The sequence below is a fragment of the Geotrypetes seraphini genome, chromosome 7 (assembly GCF_902459505.1).
Source record: "Geotrypetes seraphini chromosome 7, aGeoSer1.1, whole genome shotgun sequence".
In the NCBI taxonomy this organism is placed as follows: domain Eukaryota; kingdom Metazoa; phylum Chordata; class Amphibia; order Gymnophiona; family Dermophiidae; genus Geotrypetes; species Geotrypetes seraphini.
Genome location: NC_047090.1, coordinates 25,725,641 through 25,731,223, shown reverse-complemented (window position 1 = coordinate 25,731,223; position 5,583 = coordinate 25,725,641). Strand labels below are relative to the sequence as shown.

Sequence of the window (5,583 nt, the reverse complement as noted above, 5' to 3'; positions counted from 1 at the left end):
AAATGGTGCTGCCTGAACCCTAGCCGCAGTATTGAAGTATTACCAGTAGGGGTCAGGCTACCAAATAAGGAAACTAAATTGGTGGGAAGGGGGTTGTAAAAACAATAAACACCAGGTATCAAAGAGCCCCTTCAAAGAGGACTGAGGGCCCTCCAAATTAGGTCATAAAGGCTATTTAAATCTTACTGCCACCACATGAAAACAACAACAACTGTGCTTCTAGAAGTATAGTTAGTTATTTATTTTTAAAAAAAACCAAAACAAAACAGGCCTTAGTCTATAACCATGTATATAAATTGCAGGATTGCCCTTGATCTACCTGTGACTCTTCCATAGCCACGCCCCTTTTTGGAATTTGCATCAGAGGGAAGGTTCGGGCTCGGAGAGGGCAAGGGGAATGAGTTGCTGCTCACTGTGGGTGAAGACCTAAAGGATTTAAAGGTACTGGGTGTCAGCCTTGCATTACTGAGTGCTGCTGTAGGCATCTTCTGTTGGCCTAACCAACGCCAGCAAGGGCCTATGAGATATTATATTAAACAGATCTGATCCTGGCCATGTCAGTGCAGGTAGACCTAAGGCTCCTGGCTAGTCTTAGAAAAGACATTAGCATGCCACTAAATGACTTCTAAATTAGCAGTACTTGAGGTTAACAAAAAACCTTGGCAGAGTGCTGGGAGGAGCCAGAGTTTCAACAGATGTGCTAAAGACAGATACTTAAGGTAACCAGCCAAAGAATGGTGCCAGCTGCCTGTTCTTAAAGACAGATAGTTATTGCCAATTCAGAGCCATTGTTTCAAACAGTTTCCAAATTATGAACAGAAAGATATCGGGAAAATATGTACTTAACAACAATAGATGCTATTTTTAGAACCAGTCTCAGACATATAAATGTAACTTAGAAATGTGATGGCAGATAAAGGCCAAATGGCCCATCTAGTCTGCCCATCCACAGTAACCATTATCTCTTCCTCTCTCTAAGAGATTCCACGTGACTATCCCAGGCTTTTTTGAATTCAGAGTCAGACACAGTCTCTATCTCCAGCACCTCTTCTGGGAAACTGTTCCACGCATCTACCACCCTTTCCGTAAAAAAGTATTTCCTTAGAATACTCCGGAGCCTATCACCTCTTAACTTCATCCTATGCCCTCTTAGTGCAGAGTTTCCTTTCAAATGAAAGAGATTCGACTCATTCGCCTTTACATTACGCAGGTATTTAAACGTCTCTATCATATCTCCACTTTCCCGCCTTTCCTCCAAAGCATACAGATTGAGATCTTTAAGTCTGTCCCCATATGCCTTATGACGAAGACCACACACCATTTTAGTAGCCTTCCTCTGGACCGACTCCATCCTTTTTATATCTTTTTGAAGGTGTGGCCTCCAGAATTGTACACAATATTCTAAATGAGGTCTCACCAGAGTCCTACACAGAGGCATCAATACCTCCTTTTTCCTACTGGCCATACCTCTCCCTATGCAACCTAACATCCTTCTAGCTTTCGCCGTCACCTTTTCAACCTGTTTGGCCACCTTAAGATCATCACATACAATCACACCCAAGTCCCGCTCTTCCGTCGTGCACATAAGTTCTTCACCCCCTCTGGATGCCTGCTAATTTCCCTCTCGGTCCCCTCTCTTCCTCCATGGCTCACCTTTTCGGAGACACAAAGGAAAAACTGCCTTTTCTGTCTTTCACAAAAGCACAGAAGCAGCTCTATAACAAAATATCTTCCTATACCTTAGTACCATGCATACATATGGTGTATCTTTCTTCTGATCATTGCATCTCTGTAATATTAAGCTTATTTCTACACAATATATTGTTATGCAACCACTCTTGGCTACTGTTGTCATTAATTTACTTTCCGCGGCACCTCTTTAAGGGAACTGAACCCAGGACTTCTCAGCACACCCGCAAAATAATACACAAAAAACACACACATTTAATACTGGGAGGGTCAAAGAAATGGAGTTAAGTAACCATTCCCCCCTCCTCCCCCCAACTGTTTGGGGGTGAACGAATAGATGCCGGTTGAGGGTGGAGGGGAGGTGGCTCAGAGCTGCCCACAATTGGGTGTCTAGCTACGCCCGTGTGATGCACAATTGAGCACTTTCCAAAACTCAGTCCATTTTTTGGCCAGTAACTTCAGTCATCTAGGCAAGATTCATTAAAATTTACCTTATTCTTGTGCCAAAACTGACTAAGTCCGTGGTTTGTTAATGGCTTTGTCGAATACTCTATGTAAAACTCAGCCCAAAAGCCACTACCTCTCGGGCAAAACTGACAAAAATGGGCTGGGTAAGTTTTGGAAAAGTGGTTCTTCAGTTGACAAATAAATGTAAGCGAGTTTCAATAGAACTGTCCCTTGATAATTTCTCCCGAAATGTGGCTAGAGGAAATAGTGGTTAATGTTTAAGGGAAATTTTTCCTTATTTTCTTGTTTTGTAAAATCCTTTCTTTATTGTTATTATTTGTATAATGATAAAGTTTAAATTTGAAAAGAAAAAAAAGAATTGTCCTTCACGTGTCTTATGATTTTGAGCAGGACTTGAGTGGTATTATCTTCTTTATTTTCAGAACTCTCAACAGTGGCATAGCGAGGGTGAGTCACGCTTGGGGCGGTGATGCCCCTCCCCCCTCTTCTCCAACCGTCTTCCCCCCACCCCCCGCTCCTTCCCGACCCCTGTGCTGTGCACACGCCCCCCATTCCCTTCCTCCATACCTTTTTTAATCTTCCAGGTGCGAGCAACGGCACAAACTTGCTGCCTGCGTCGTGTCAGCTATCTCTCTAACTTCACTTCCTAGGCGCGGGCTTTTTTTTTTTCTTTTTTTGGGGCAAGATATTTTGCATGTGTAATACGCACAAAATATCTCTGCCATAAAAAAAAAACAAAAACCCGGCAGAAGCCCTGACAGCAGTGACAGGAGGCTGCTTCTCCTGTCACTACTACATAAGAATTGCCACTGCTGGGTCAAACCAGCAGTCTGCTCACGCGGTGGCCCCCAGGTCAAAGACCAGTGCTCTAAATGAGTCCAGCCTCACCTGCGTACGTTTCAGTTTAGCAGGAACTTGTCCAACTTTGTCTTGAATCCCTGGAGGGTGTTTTCCCCTACAACAGACTCCGGAAGAACATTCCAGTTTTCTACCACTCTCTGGGTGAAGAAGAACTTCCTTACGTTTGTACAGAGTCTATCCCAGTGGTTCCCAAACCTGTCCTGGGGGACCCCCAGCCAGTCAGGTTTTCAAGATATCCCTAATGAATATGCATGAGAGAGATTTGCATACCTGTCACTTCCATTATATGCAAATCTCTCTCATGCATATTCATTAGGGATATCTTGAAAACCTGATAGGCTGGGGGTCCCCCAGGACAGGTTTGGGAACCACTGGTCTATCCCCTTTCAACTTCAGAGAGTGCCCTCTCGTTCTCCTTACTTTGGAGAGGGTGAACAATCTGTCTTTATCTGCTAAGTCTATTCCTTTCAGTATTTTGAATGTTTCGATCATGTCCCCTCTCAGTCTCCTCTTTTCAAGGGAGAAGAGGCCCAGTTTCTCCAATCTCTGCCCCAACTCAATCGCTCACTGGTACTGAGGGGGGGGGGTGTCCGGGGGAGGGTCCTGTGCCGTTTTGAGGAAAAAAATAAATGGTCACGTTAGATAAAACCCCGTTTGTGATCTTTTTACCATCAAATTGGTCCTGAGCCCTTTTTACACTTTGAAGAAAGTGGTTTAACTTTTAGGCCTTCTTCTATCAAACTGCGATAGCAGTGTTTAGCGCGAGGAGCTGCGCTGAATGGCCCGCCCTGCTCCCGACGCTCATAGAAACTCAATGAGCGTCGGGAGCAGCGCGGGCCGTTCGTCGCGGCTCCCTGCGCTAAAAACTGCTATCGCAATTTGATAGAAGAGGGCCTCAGTGAGTGATTTTTTTTGCAGTTTGCATTTCACGTATTACCCATGTGTTGTTTAACCTATTATCTCAAGTTTCGGGAGGGGGGGTGGGGTTTGGGGGGGGGGGAATCATACAATGGCACCATTTATAGAATTGCGGCTACCTCAAATATAGCAGCTGGAAATGTAGGCCTGGTTTTAGAAGGCCCTACATTTGCAGTGCCTAAGTTTGCCGTGAATTGCGTCCAGGAAGGTGCCTAATAACGCCTAAGGTCATTTCTGGCGTTGATCATGCCTACTTAGACCTTAGGCTCGACGAAGGCGCTGTTTTTTTTTTAAATGATTTTTTAAATCATTTTTGAAAGGCTTTGCCACTTGACCCTGCCCCTTTTTACGCAGTAGAGGTTTCTAATGGAGCCCCGAGCGCTAAATAGAATTCCTATGAGGGTTGGAGCAGCATCAGAGCATTTAGCACTCCGGGCCGTGGTAGAAACCTCTACCGCTGCTTAGTAAAAGTGGGTAAGTTAGGCGTCAGAAGGACACCTCAAAGTACCTCAAAGAACGAGACTTGGGGGTAATCGTCAGTGAGGACATGAAGTCTGCCAATCAAGTGGAGCAGGCTTCATCCAAGGCAAGACAAATCATGGGCTGCATACGAAGGGGTTTCGTCAGTCGTAAGGCGGACGTCATTATGCCATTGTATAGATCCATGGTGAGGCCCCACCTGGAATACTGTGTGCAATTCTGGAGGCCGCATTATCGCAAGGATGTGCTGAGACTGGAGTCGGTGCAAAGAATGGCCACCCGGATGGTCTCGGGACTCAAGGATCTACCATACGAAAAACGGCTTGACAAATTACAGCTATACTCGCTCGAGGAGCGCAGAGAGAGGGGGGACATGATCGAGACGTTCAAGTATCTTACGGGCCGCATCGAGGCGGAGGAAGATATCTTCTTTTTCAAGGGTCCCACGACAACAAGAGGGCATCCGTTGAAAATCAGGGGCGGGAAACTACGAGGTGACACCAGGAAATTCTTTTTCACTGAAAGAGTGGTTGATCGCTGGAATAGTCTTCCACTACAGGTGATTGAGGCCAGCAGCGTGCCTGATTTTAAGGCCAAATGGGATCGGCACATGGGATCTATTCACAGGGCAAAGGTAGGGGAGGGACATTAAGGTGGGCAGACTAGATGGGCCGTGGGCCCTTATCTGCCGTCTATTTCTATGTTTCTATGTTTCTATGTTTACCTAACTTTTGGCGCCCTTTATGGAATATGCTCCTAAATTAGTCCAATAAGAAAAGGTATTATCTTATTCGTTTTGTTTTATTTCTATTTAATTTTATCTATTATCTCAAACAGTGACTAACAAGGCTACCACCACACCATTTCACTCAGTTTGGTATTCCAAAATCATACGTGACTGGAAAGAGGATCTGGAGAAGGTGCTGAGAAGAGCCAGACAAAATGGGACTCCCACTGTGTTCCTGTTTGCTGATCATGAAATAAAGGGAGAACATCCATTATTGGACTAAGTTAAACTGTGAGGAAAATATATATATATATATATATTTTTTTTTTTTTAAAAAAAGCCTTTTACTTAAGCCCTAACCATTGTGGCCAAAGAAATAATGCGATAAATCCTGTTGAAATGGAAAAATATGGCCATAGAGGCTGAAAAACTGAAAGATA

At 44.5% G+C, this 5,583-nt stretch overlaps 1 long non-coding RNA gene across 1 annotated transcript; it reads left to right on the top strand.

Moving 5' to 3' along the window:
* The first annotated feature begins 371 nt into the window (after positions 1-371).
* On the top strand, positions 372-5,342 carry LOC117363820. Its single transcript, XR_004540131.1, has 3 exons — positions 372-441; positions 2,580-2,604; positions 5,254-5,342. It is a non-coding gene; the product is annotated as an uncharacterized LOC117363820 (long non-coding RNA).
* Positions 5,343-5,583: the final 241 nt, after the last annotated feature.